The sequence below is a fragment of the Stylophora pistillata genome, chromosome 3 (genome assembly GCF_964205215.1).
Source record: "Stylophora pistillata chromosome 3, jaStyPist1.2, whole genome shotgun sequence".
NCBI classification, from domain to species: domain Eukaryota; kingdom Metazoa; phylum Cnidaria; class Anthozoa; order Scleractinia; family Pocilloporidae; genus Stylophora; species Stylophora pistillata.
The window spans coordinates 23,195,087-23,209,666 of record NC_142521.1 but is presented as its reverse complement, the minus strand read 5'-3'; the positions used below and the strand labels follow the sequence as shown (position 1 = coordinate 23,209,666).

Here is a 14,580-nt window from a genome sequence, read left to right as displayed (position 1 = left end):
AGGACGGTTCCGGCCCACTGGGGATTCTGTTTAATATCTTCGTCCAAACAGTTGTTTTCGAGATGACATGGTGTATGAAGTGTTTGTAGAATGTAAGATGATGTTATACATAAATGTGTTTGAACGTAAATGTCACTCGAGATTGATTGACAAGCTGTCATCATGCCTCTGTACAATTGATGGAAAGTAGATTGTTCTCCCACGTTGGAATCATAGGTTTATGGCAACCTCCGCGCGGTCTGGGTCCGAGTGATTCGGCCGAGTGGGTTCTAATAAAATGTTCATACGGCGTAGGTGCGCGAGGGGAGTTTTAGGGTTTATTCATGCGGCGTAGGTGCACGAGGGATTTAGGGTTGTTGGGGTTTAGGGATGTTGGGGTTAGGATTGTTGGCGTTAGGGTTGTTGGGGAGGCTAGGGTTAGATTTCACGTAGGTTTGTGTGTAGGGTTTTTTCGCATCTCATTTAAAAAAATAACGGTTTTCTCAAAACAATGGGAACAAAAGAATCCAAGATGGCGGAGGGGTTAACTCCAACACACTGTTTTCGCATACGTAATTTTTATTGTCACACAACACAGGGAAAAGAGAATGGACCCTATATTATGCGTTTGGGTATCGCGGGTTAGACATACTAATCTAACCGACTAAGACGGTGAGCAGAAGTTGTTTTTCTAAGAGTCCCAAAAGGTTTTCACACGCATGTGGTACAGGTTATTCAGGACGTGTGACTTTTACGTTTATAAAATGTAAGAGATGTACGATCGTAAGACACAGGGATTGACAAGCTGTCAAAGTGTTCGGGTAGACCTTGTCGCTATAAACTCTTGGTCAGTATTATAATGTCTGACTTTTACGACTTCTCTTGTGATTGCGGTCAATGCGAATGGTGTGTACTAAAAGAAGAAGAAATAGAGAGAGTAGCGTTTTGGAAGGACAATTTAAAAAGAATAAGAGCACTCAAGAAACCAAAGTGGATAGACGAAATATGAGTTTATTACCGCGAGTGAATATGAGTCCCAAGAACTGAGTAAAGTTGAGGAATAAAATGACTACAACGAGTAAATCCACCTGAATAATAAATTATATTACTTGAAGAAAGAGTTTAAAAAATTATGACATGTGTCAATCAATGATGGACCAATGGAAATGGAGCATAGGCTGTATAAAAGTGGTTTTAAGCAAGCCAAAAAAAGCATCACTAACGAAAACATGCCTAAAGTAGAGACATATGTGGCTGTCATTGCAAAGGCTATTCTAAGTTCTGACGAACCGGTTTCATATTTAGTGAGGGATCGAGTCGACGGTCTTAAGTTTAGTACAGTAAAAGGGGTATGTTCCCGAATCAAATTTGTGACTTCATTGAGGCAAACTTCCCGATATTCGTGAGAGAGAAAGAGAGAAGAGAGATTGATTGGAGACATAACGTGAGCTGTACTCTTTCGCGTATGAAGTGTTTTGATAATGGAGAATATGGAAGGACCGTGATTCGTCCAGATCACCTATGGAAGTTTACTAAAGATAACAAGTAAGTCTGAGCGTTTAAGACAATTATCGTAGAAATATAAAATATATTAAAATGCATGATTTCCCTCTCATGTAGAGTCTTCGAAAAGAAGAGAAAGCAGCGAGCAAAGAGAACTCGTCCTTATAAGCTAAAAGAGAAAATCCCAGCACCCTCCTTTACTACCAGAAATGGCTGTAGACCACATGTCTGCAAAGACAGGTCCATTGAACACACTGGTAGAATCGAACACAGAGGTGTCGCAGGTAACACCCAGAGAGTTTGATGTGATATAAGTTTCTAATAACGGACTAGCAGATGATGTACATTTCTAAACTTAGCATGGTCATAAATAAAATTCGACAAAAAATTGTTTACATGATTTAATTTTTTCTTTCTTTCGCGTAAACATACACGCATACTATGCCCCTACTACAGTGGTTACACAGTGTTCATTTCCTCCTCTTTTTCATCATCATCATCATCATCGCTTTCATCCAATAACGGTTTGTTGATCAGACGATTCAATAGGAATTTTCTCCTGTCCACGACAGCCTCTAATGCCTCCTCCCAATCCATACCGTCTTCATTCATCAATCGTCGAACGGTATGCATGACTTGCCTATGTATTTTATCCTGTTTAATACGGTTATGCCACTTTAGACGATGCAAGTATAACTTTCTCAACTTACGCCTAGCTAAAGGTAAGAGCAAATTGTCATTCTTGGATGTCCCCTCTTTTTCCTGTTCTTCTTCATGTTCAGCCAAAGCTGTTTTCATATCATCATTCATTTCCTGTTTCAATTCTGACCACGGATTCACACCGACATTGTCATCATCATCGTCACCGTCACCCTTGTCTTTATCTTCACCTTCATCTTCACCTTCATCATCATTGTCTTCATCATCTGTGTTTTCAGGCTCTTCATGTTCTTCTAGTGGTTCGCCAAAGACATCTAGATCCTGAGAATTATCAGTCATGGTCACACACACGCACTATAAGTTTTCTCGATGTGTACTTGCTGGTGGTTGTTCCTAAATGATTTCTGACCAATGTTTAGGGCTGTTTTAAACTTTCACTTTTCAAGGATACAATCGCATACATCCTTCATGCGTCAAAAGATGACTGAATACGCGGTGAGCATCCTTACTAGCAGGATGTAAATCCAGGGTGATATACTCGTAGGGCCGTTGAGGTGCCTCACAATACACTTGCATAATATCTTGCCATTCCATGGGAAAGGCTTATAACAATAAATTTTTGAAACCCAATTGATCGCGTGGGTTTTTCAAAGCAACCACGTAATGAGCATTTCTTGAAATACTTTTTGCATATTTGCCAGGTGGAAACATATCTTGACAAAGATAGATAACAGTAATGTTACGATGATGAGAATGTTTGGTGAAAAGGTCTAACACTTCTTTATCGTCTCCTCCTTCAGTCATAAGATCATCCATGACCAGTAATCCACCATCTTTAGGGAACCATTGCCTTAACTGTTTTTCATCGGGTAGGTTATCGTGAAATTTTATACCATGTTGATGCATCTCACGGTATCCATCTTGCCAAGCACCGTAACAGTAGTGAATGACGGCAGGGGGTGACGCAAACAATTCATCCAAATGTTGTAGCAGTAATGATTTGGTGAAGCAAGTTTTACCGCATCCCGAAGGTCCCACGATTAATATGCTACTGAGTGATTTGAATTTGAATCCCTCACACCACCTTTGTGATAGTTCCAACGACTGAGTCGGGTCTGTAGTCACGGGTGGAATGGAATGGGTATTCACAGTTGAAGGAAACCATTGATTTGGATTGACCCTTGAGTTCACGCATGAATTTTTCTCCTGTCGCTCTTTGTTATCCGGGCGCGTGAATGCTCTATTGCAGTAGCGGCAAAGGTGTGGCATTATCCGATCAGAAGTTTATTAAGGTATCACGACTCCCATCTCGTGTCACAGCGATACTAATGAAAAAATGTAAGGTTCTCTGCTTTTTATGTATCATTGTCTCACCACTTTCCCTAACCTATCACCGCCTCATACACCATTAACACCCTCTTCATCCGTGTGTAAGATATCTTTGTTCTCGATAGATTTTGAGAATGTGTCTAACTTGGAAAAGAGTATATTTTCTATTCCTGCTCCCCCTCCTCCTCCTCTTTCCTGCTCCTCCTCCTCATTCCTCCTCTTTCCTTCTCCTCCTCCTCTTTCCTCCTCCTCATTCCTCCTCCTCCTCATTCTTCCTCCTCTTTCCTCCTCTTTCCTCACTCCTCCTCCTCCTCTTTCCTCCTCCTCCTCTTCATTCCTCCTCTTCACTCCTCCTCCTCTTTCCTCCTCATACTCCTCTTTCCTCCTCATTCCTTCTCCTCTTTCCTCCTCTTTCCTTCTCCTCATTCCTCCTCCTCCTCCTCATTCTTCCTCCTCTTTCCTCCTCCTTCCTCCTCCTCCTCCTCCTCTTCATTCCTCCTCCTCACTCCTCCTCCTCTTTCCTCCTCTTTCCTTCTCCTCTTTCCTCCTCTTTCCTTCTCCTCATTCCTCCTCCTCCTCCTCATTCTTCCTCCTCGTTCCTCCTCCTTCCTCCTCCTCCTCACTCCTCCTCCTCCTCTTCATTCCTCCTCCTCACTCCTCCTCCTCTTTCCTCCTCTTTCCTTCTCCTCTTTCCTCCTCTTTCCTCCTCTTTCCTTCTCCTCATTCCTCCTCCTCCTCCTCATTCGTCCTCCTCATTCCTCCTCCTCCTCCTCCTCCTCATTCCTCCTCCTCATCCTCCTCATTCCTCCTCTTTCCTCCTCTTTCCACCTCTTTCCTCCTCTTTCCTCCTCTTTCCACCTCCTCATTCCTCCTCCTCCTCCTCATTCCTCCTCCTCGTTCCTCCTCCTCATTCCTCCTCTTTCCTCCTCTTTCCACCTCTTTCCTCCTCTTTCCTCCTCTTTCCTCCTCCTCACTCCTCCTCCTCCTCTTTCCTCCTCCTCCTCCTCCTCTTTCTTCAAGTAATATAATTTATTATTCACATGGCCTCACTCGTTCTAGTCATTTTATTCCTCAACTTTACTCAGTTCTTGGGACTCATATACACTCGCGGTAAGACATTACCACTAACAAATGTGACAATTTAAAACAGTTTATTACAGTGATACTAGATCATCCTATGTACACTCTTTCCTTTTCTTCCTCTTTCCTTCTCCTGCGTGCGCGTCCGGAATGCGGTCGCGTAGCGACCGTGGCAATGTTTCCACGTTTTAGTCATGTTTTGTCACATGCAAAGCAAGTGTATATCATATGAGCTAAATAACTCTTTGGATTATGCTCCTTGTAATTCTTCCAATCGCTTTATCACGTATAGATGTCGAGGTTTTGTGTAAAACGTGCTTGTATATAGGTACTTGCTATGTTGCCTCTCTTTTACCCCTTTAATTTTGTTTAAACGGAGTATCCAAGAACGATTTGATTGTATTTATCTTCTGTTCGACTTCTATGTAGTGATGAATTTCAGTGAGATACACCACTTGCTTGATTGAATGAAATCGAACTTTCTTCATCATCAGTTTGGTCCCAGGTATGATCATACCATTCCGACTCATAGCTACTCTTATACACCCATTGCTAGATTTCCATTGGTCTATCATTGATTGACACACGTCATAACTCGGAAAAAATTTCGTCAGACAGGTCATTGACTTTGATCCGAAAAACATGTAAGGATGCTATGACTTGATTAAAATTTGATGGACAGATAATAATGAGACTACCTAGGTTACAACGCCTGCAGGCATTTCGTATTTCCCCAGGTTCCTCTTCTCTATGGTTCATTTTCCCCGAGAAATGGGAATGTTCATGTGCATGGTACTGCGTTTTTGAATATCCTTTTCGTTCAATTTTTTTCTAACCTTTTTAAATGGGAGAATTATTTCTCTTCGAATCATTATCATTGAATTGCGTCGATGTATCCTTGTTATTTTCCTCACTTGCGCAATTTTGTATAGAATTTAAAACACTTTCGTCACTGCTAGTGATCACACTCACGCGTTACAGTTTATTTTTAATTAAAATTTGAACTAAAGTAAACATATTTATTGAGAAAAAAGCTATCGCATTTTTATATCTCGAACGGGCCATTGTTCATTTTCAGAGTTTTGAATACTCATGAACTGAGTGATCACCATCCGAACTATTTTCATTTTATTGGAGTGGGATGAATTATTCACATCCCATCATAGGGTTTAGGCGGAAAAGAACCTCTTTTATTCTCGACTTTGCTTACACGATAAGGATGCTAATGACATCTTGAAATCACTTTTACCATTGGAAGTATGAGTCGCCATCTTGCGTTTTATTGTTTCCATTGTTTGTCTCACTCTGATGTTTGACTGTTACGGTTTTTATTTTTATTTTAATATGGGAATTGGACTTAGGGTTAGAGTCAGGGGTATGGTCGTGTGACTGACCGCAATAACCCAGGTTCAAATGCTGGTCACGACAATTTTTTCCTTTTAATCTAAAATGAGCGTTTTTTTAATATTTATTTTATCTTGAAATCATTTACCCTAATGGAGGATTAAACACCATCTTAGGTTTCATTATTTTTATTGTTTTACACTATCTTAGATGACCTTTACTTTTTCAAATTATGAAAAACAACACGCTCCTATACACCGAATGCAAATATGGCGTCCAATTTGAATTGCCATTGTTCTGGACTGACTAACGTCGTCTTCACGTGGAAATACAAAAGGATTATTACATGTGTGAGAGGCTAGTCAGTCCAGAACAATGGCAACTCAAATTGGACGCCATATTTGCATTCGGTGTATAACCTACGCAATTTAACCCTAAACCAGGATTTATTGAACGCTTTTAATTTGTGTTTCCTTCCTACATCTGTCATACATTTCCTTCTAATTTTCAAGTGTGGGTACTCTATTGTCCTAGAACCGGTATGGGTAGTTGCGTGATACTATGTATCGTTCATAATAAAACTTATTTTTCGTCTATCCACTTTGGTTTCTAGAGTGCTCTTATTCTTTTTAAATTGTCCTGCCAAAATGCTTCTCTCTCTATTTCTTCTTCTTCTTTTAGTACACACCATTTGCATTGACCGCAATCACAGGAGAAAAAAGTCAGACATTATAATACTGACCAAGAGTTTATAGCGACAAGGTCTACCCGAACACTTTGACAGCTTGTCAATCCCTGTGTCTTACGATCGTACATCTCTCACATTTTTTAAACGTAAAAGTCATACGTCCTGAATAACCTGTACCACATGCGTGTGAAAACCTTTTGGGACTCATAAATACAACTTCTGCTCACAGTCTTAGTCGGTTTGATTAGTATGTCTAACCCGCGATACCCAAACGCGTAATATAGGTTCCATTCTCTTCTCCCTGTGCTGTGTGAATATAAACATTACGTATGCGAAAACAGTGTGTTGGAGTTAACCCCTCCGCCATCTTGGATTCTTTTGTTCCCATTGTTTTGAGAAAACCGTTATTTTTTAAAATGAGATGCGAAAAAACCCTACACACGAACCTACGTGAAATCTAACCCTAGCCTCCCCAACAACCCTAACCCCAACATCCCTAAGCCCCAACAACCCTAAGCCCCTCGTGCACATGCGCCGCATGAATAAACCCTAAAACCCCCCTTGCGCACCTACACCGTATGAACATTTAATTAGAACCCACTCGGCCGAATCACTCGGACCCAGACCGCGCGGAGGTTGCCATAAACCTATGATTCCAACGTGGGAGAACAATCTACTTTCCATCAATTGTACAGAGGCATGATGATAGCTTGTCAATCAATCTCGAGTGACATTTGCGTTCAAACACATTTATGTATAACATCATCTTACATTCTACAAACACTTCATACACCATGTCATCTCGAAAACAACTGTTTGGACGAAGATATTAAACAGAATCCCCAGTGGGCCGGAGCCATCCTAGACGAATTATTTGCCATTGTAAAAGAAAAAGCTACCACGCAAGATCTTTATGAAATAAGCAGACAAGTGACTAAATACATTGATAAGATTGAAACTTATGATTCCAACGTGGGAGAACATTCTACTTTCCATCAATTATACAAAGACATAATGACAGCTTTTCTAGCTTATGTTACCTATTTACAACTCAAATATGGTGCAGAGTGAGCAAATAAATCATATGCAAAAACCAAATGTTGTACTTAATTCCTCCGCCATCTTGGATTTCTTTTGTTATCTTTGTACCGTTACTTTTTTAAAAAACTTCTACTCACGAACCTATGCGAAATTTAACCCTAAAACCCTAAACCCTAACCCTAATCACCCATCGTACACCTACGTGACATTTAACCCTAACCCTCCTAATACCCCTAAAACCCTAACCTTAATAACCCCTCGTACACCTACACGGTATGAATAAATTAAACTGGAGTGAGACACTCGGACCCAGTCCTCTACGAGGTCGCCAGTTAGACGCAATATACTACTCCCATTTAGTCAGCCAGTCACTTAACGAGCCAGTAAGCCTCTCAATCTCCAGTTAGGCACTCAATCACTGGTCGGTCAGGAAGTGAGCTACAGAGTCTGAGAGCCATTCAAGTATTACTGAGTCACTCAACTGTTTAGTCATCCAGTAAGTCAACCAGGAGGTCAGCAAGTCAGTCTCCAGTGAATTAGCGACTCAGACAAGAGTCGGTAAGCAGGTCACTTTACTAATCAGATAGCCAGTTACTACTGGTTCGGTAAAACTCTCAATCAACCAGTCAGACATCCAGCCAGTCAGTCACCGGTCAATTAGCGAATCACTCCCCAGTCGGTTTGCAAGTCATTTAAACAATCAGATACCAAGTCAAGTACCACTGGGTTAATCAACCATTCATTCGTCCAATCAGTCGAACAGCCAGTCATCCAGTCAGTCGCCAGTCAGCCACTCAGTCACCAGTCGGTAAGCTAATCGGCACACTAATCATACAGCCAGTCAAGTTCCTTTCATTCAGTAAAACATTCAGTCAGCGAGTCAGTCAACTAGGCAGTCAGCATCTCAGTCGCAGTCACTTAGCCACTCAGTCGGTCAGCCAGTCAGTTAACCAGTCAAATAGCCAGTCAAGTACTATTAAGTCAGTCACCCTTTCAAGCAGCCAGTGATTGAACCAAGTAGGCAGTCAGTCAGCAGGCAATGAACAACTAAGTCACCAGGCAGTCAGCAATTCACTTAACCAGTGAGAGAGCCAGTCTAGTACCATTGAGTGAGTCAACCATTCAGTCAGCTACTCAGCCATCCAGCCAACCAGCCAGTCAGTCACTTGTCAATTACCCTTCAGTCACAAGTCAGTCACCAGGTCCGTTAACAAGTTACATAGCCAGTCAAGTACCACTGGGTCGGTCAACCTTTCAGTCAGCCGGTCAGACAACCAAGGACATAGCCAGACAACTGCCACTGGGTCAGTCAGACATTCAGTCAGCTAGTCAGTCAACCAGGCAGTCAGCCAGTCAGTCAGCAGGCAATGAGCTACGAAGTCACCAGTCACTCAGCAATTCAGAAACCCAGTCAGATAGCCAGTCAAATACCCCTGAGTTAGGCGACCATTCAATCAGCAAGTCAGCCAAACAGCCAGTCAGCCAGTCAGTCACCAGCCAAGATGCCACTTCCTCACCGATCGGTAGACAAGTCAGTTAGCTTTACCAGTTAGAAAGCCACTCTAGTACCACTGAGTCAGTCAAGAAAAGTCTAAAATTTACTTGATAGCTGATGTTTCCTTCGAAATTTTGACCAGAGACTGTAATCCGTCAGGTGTTGCTTAACGCGCGCTGAAAAGACGGTTTTCCAAAAAGTATGTGGGAACAAGCCAATCCCAATGTTTTGTAATAGCTTGTGTTGAAATCTGTAAGAAAACACTAAAACTTACATGATCACCAATGTCTCCTGCGAAATTCGGTCATAGAGAGAAGTTAGGTCAAGTCTTTCTCAACTCGTGCTAAAAACACGGTTTCGATAAAAGTATCTGCAAACAAACCAAAACCAGTTCTTTTTAATAGAATGTGTCAAAAGCTGTAAGAAACCACTTAAAATTGCTTGATATATTATGTTTCCTACAAAATCTGGCCAAAGACTGAAATGCGTCAAGTCTTTCCCCAAGTCCTGCTGGAAACACGGTTTTTATAAAATTATCTGCAAACAACCCAAAAGCAATTTTCTTCATTAGAATAAGTCGAAATCTGTAAGAAAACATTAAAAATTTGCTCCATACCTAATGTTTTCTACGAAATTTGGCCAAAGACTGAAATGCATCAAGTCTCCCTCGACTCGCGCGGAAAAGACGGTCTTGCAAAAAGTATATTCAAACAGGCCAAAAGCAATCTTAGTTAATAGATTGCGTTGAAATCTATAAGAAAACACTAAAAATTGCTTAACACCCGAAGTTTCCTGCGAAATTTGGCCAGAGAGAGAATTGTGTCAAATCTTGCTCAAGTCGTGCTGAAAGAACGCTTTTGCAAAAAGTATCTAGCAACAAGCCAAAACCAACTTTTTGGAATAGAATGTGTTGAAATATGTAAGAAAAAACAGAAATTTGCTAGATATGTGATGTTTCCTACGAAATTTGGCTAGAGAATAAAATGCGTCAAGTCTTGCTGACCTAGCGCTGAAAACAGAGTTTTGGGAGAAAGTAGACCGACTGGTGACCAACTTGCAGACCGACTGGTGACTAACTTGGTAATTGAATAGGTGCTTTTCTGCGAGAGTGCTTTTTCTGAAGAGCTTATCCACAAAAAGCAGCGGTTTTTTGGATAAGCTCTTCAGCGGAAAGTTCTCTAGATGCATCTTCAGCAGGGTTACAACCTGTACCAATATAGCACCACTGGTCTGGTCTGGCTCATGGATTATTGTAATTCTGTTCGCAACGAAAGTCTGGAACCTCTTTTCCTTTTTCACGATATAGCTCAATACACATGTGCTGTCGGTCCAAAAGAACCTTTCATCCACTGCAACATCCGGCTCGTGCCGCACCATCCTGTTCAATCTAGTGGCAACCACAGCGGCTGACAGCTCCAGCCGAGGAATAGTAACGGACTTCTGGGGCGTTTGTCGTGACTTCCCCATCAAAAAGGCACAAGGGACATCTTTAGCTTCATTGACGACTCGAAGGTACGAAACAGCACCATATCCTTCGCTTGATGCGTCTGAAAAATTGTGAAGTTGGCTAGACACTATGCAGCCAAAATTTTTGCGTTTTAAACAACGTTCAACGGCGAACTGTTCAAGTTTAAGAAGTTCCCTCATCCAATCTTGCCAACCCGCTAAATCTTCATGTGGAATTCTGTCATCCCAGTCTAATCCTTTCTGGCACAGATCACGAAGAATTGCCTTAGCTGGTAGAATCAACGGAGCAATAAATCCCAGAGGGTTATAAATTGAGCTTATGACAGAGATAATACCCCTCCTCGTTGGGAGTCGGTCCTTCACAACAATCTTGAAACGGAATGTATCTGACTGGACATCCCAATGAATGCCGAGGGCACGCTCTACAGGTAAGTTCTCGAGAACTAGCTCTTTGACTGATCCGGCTCTCTCAGACATGGGGACTGACTGAATGATATCATGGGCATTTCAAATCCATTTTGTTAAACGAAAACCTCCTCTAGCTAGCAAGTGACGAAGTTGATTGACCAATTGACTGGCTGGTTGGTTATCTTCCACAGACTTCAAGCAATCGTCGACATAGAAATTTCTTTTTACTGTTTGAATAGTGTCTTTGTCAAAATGTTCTGCATTATCATCGGCTTTTTTCTGCAGTGCGTAATTGGCACAACTAGGGGATGAAACACCTCCGAAAAGGTGAACTAGCATTTGAAATTCTTCCGTGTGACCACCCGCCCACCACAGGAAGCGGAGATAGCTGCTGTCCTCGGTTGGTACTTGTACTTGATAAAACATCTTCTCGATTCAGCCATACTGGCTATGTGCTGTTCTCTAAATCTTGTCAGAGCTCCAGTGAGTGAGTTGGTTAAATTGGGTCTTTGCAATATCTGTTGATTGAGCGAGACATTCTGGAACTTTGCCGCACAGTCGAACACCACCCTCACCTTGTCGGGTTTTTGCGGATGGGTGACAGGAGGACGAGGTAAGTACCATGCGGGCGAACCATGATGCTGACCTTCAGAAACCTTTCGGGCATGACCTTTGTTAAACATGTCATCCATAAATACAGAATACTTCCGTTGTAGTTCCGGATCTTACACCAGTCTCTTCTTCAGCAACCCAAGGCGACGTTTATAGATCATCTTGTTGTTAGGTAGATCAGGAGGGAAGACCTTCCAAGGAAGTACAATTTCATAATGACCATCGCGAAACTCGGCAGACTCTTCCATCATGGCAAGGGCTCTCTTATCATCTTGCGACAATCCTTTCTCGATATTGAACTGAGAATCGTTAAATTCCATTTCACAGAAACGTGCGAACTGCTGGTCCAAGAGAACATGAAACTGAATACGGTTTGTAGTACGGCTTGACTTACTCGGCCTACCAAGTGGGCCATTGATGATCCATCCTAGCAGTGTTCGCACAGCATATGGGCCACCATCTTCACTTCTCTGCACTCCTTGAGGCTCAAGAGCTTTGGGCACATCTCTGCCTACGAGCAATTCGACGTCGGCATCAATACAAGGTAAGTCGATATCTTTCAGGTATAACCACCTTTCCACGTCACTTTGAACTACAATATCATCAAGTGTGACTGAAAGCTTAACTTGCGAGGAAAAATCAGACAGTTCAACAACATTACGTACCTGCAGATCAGAAACTTCCAAACTGACCACCAGACTCTCGCTCTTAACATTATCACTATCCATGGTAGTTAAAGACAATGTCGCCTTTCTACCTGTTGTGCCCAGACGTTCTATCAACTTGTCATTGCAAAACGTAGTATTCGATCCTGGATCCACAAACGCGTAGGTTTGAACCATCTTCGCATTTCCCTTAGCTCTGACATTAACTGGAACTATGGCAAGACCTGTAGCTGATGCTCCGGCCCCAGTGGCACCACTCGTTCCTTCGCACGCAACCACTTCGGTGAAACAGCTTCGTGCTCGATCATTTTGCTCTTCATTATCTGTGTTGCTCGACTAGGACTAAGATGGTGACGCAGTTTCTGTTTTGACTGGTTTGTCATTCTTCGGGTGTAAAAATGTAGAATGTTTTCGATGACAGTAGCAGTAGTTCTGCTTAATTGGGGCAAGACATTGCCATGTGTCCTGCAACGAGACAATTCTCACACAGTCCTCTACTACGCACAAAACTAATTCGCTCGTCGACTGACTTTCCTCTGAACAGCTGGCAGCGTGACAGCCAATGACTCTCTCTCTCGGAGTCGTCCTTAGGAGGATCAGTGGGACTTTCTGGGGTAGTTCCATGTGTCGTGAAAGCAGACCCTTTGTCCTCCTTTGATGGTTTTTTGTGTCTTCTTTTGGAACCAGTGCCTGCAGCAGTGTTCTTGTCTCCATTTGAATAGATGTTCCCGAACACTGGGTGGTTGGCGATTCTAGCCTTTGCTTCGAAAAGTTCTCCAATATCTCCAACAGTAACTTCCCTTTTCAAATCCTCTGTGATGTGGTCAGCCTTTTCACGCCAGGGTTTTCGATGTTGCTCAAGTATCCAATTTCTTTGAGCGAGTTCTTACAACTTGTAACTAGAACAGAGTACCTTTGCAAAGCAGGACCATCATCTGCCTTGATCTGAGGAGATTTTGTTCCTTGATCAATGGGAGCAGTTGCTATTTTGTAGTTTTGACTATATCTATCCTTGAGGAGTGCTCTTGCAGTCTTGTAGCCTTCTGCGGGATCCATTGACAAACAGCTTTGCATTAATTCCTTCACTTCGCTTGACGTATATTGGACGAGGTAGTACAAACGAAAGCTTGGGTTGCTTGTCTTTGACTCTATTAAATTCTCAAAGGCTCGTAAAAAGTGCGAGTACTTAACAGGGTTGCCTGAAAATACCGAGATTTCAGGCTATGGCAGCGACATCGCTATTGTTTGAAGCTTCTGCTGTTTCAGTAATTCTTCAAGCTGTTGATTTTGTTGTTATTGCAGCTTCTGAACCTCAATTGTGTGACTGACATTCTCGTGACTAAGATCTAGATGTGGTTCCAATAATTTGCTTTCAGCACTTTCACCACTACTTGTATAGGGGGAGTGTGGTTAATGGACTGTGATCCTTCTCTGTCTGATCAATCGCAACTTCCACAATCTCTTTATCATTATCTTGACATGGGGTGGAAGTCGAAAATTGAGCTACTGGGGTCAGTGTAAGATTTTCTTGACATTCAGGGACAATTACAGTGTTCCCCTTCTTAGTTTAATGTGAAGTCGGTTACTGCCTTGATGGTTTTGGTGGAATTTGCTCCTCGCAATGACTGTACACCTTTCCTTCTGCCTCGGCCTTTGCTAGCTTGGTTTCCAGCTCGAAAGTCTCGCGGTGCTTGACCGTGAGATACTGGAGCTTGAGGTAGATTTGGACTTACGCCTTCTAGAACTCGCAGTGGACTTTGAAATGACAGAACCAATATTACTAATAGAATCTTCGGGATGAAGACTGATGGCAAGATCAAATTCTTCTTGGAGCTTAAACTCAGCTGATTGTAGCAACGCATCAAATGACTGAAACACGGCGGTTCCCACACGCTTCACGGATTCAAAATACTCGATTGAGTCCCGAATGACACTTCCATCGATCAACTCAGCATGATACTTATCATGTGCTTCGTAAAGATTTCTCATAGCTAACTCAAACTCAAGAAACTTCGCTCTAACCTGATCAACATTGTCAGAGTTCTTCATTAGCTCGATTAATTCGCGTTGTCTTCTGGTGAGGACCGCCTTTGAACCAGACCGGCTACGCTTTAAGTGAAGAAGTCTCTCGTGAGCGGCCCCTTCGACGGTTTTCTTTCTCAACTCAAGTGAGTCCATATTAATCCACCACCGATCCACAAGCAAAGAAACAAAGTATTGATGGCACAAGATCAATCAAAGAACGGATAATTCCATTGCACAATAGGCGAGATCCAAGACGATAACCAGCGAATCCAACGTAAATCTTT

General features: G+C 42.3%; 1 pseudogene; it reads right to left on the bottom strand.

The window, feature by feature from the left end:
• Window positions 1-2,583: 2,583 nt before the first annotated feature.
• On the bottom strand, window positions 2,584-3,411 carry LOC148735121 (uncharacterized; annotated as a pseudogene).
• Between the last annotated feature and the right edge of the window lie 11,169 nt (window positions 3,412-14,580).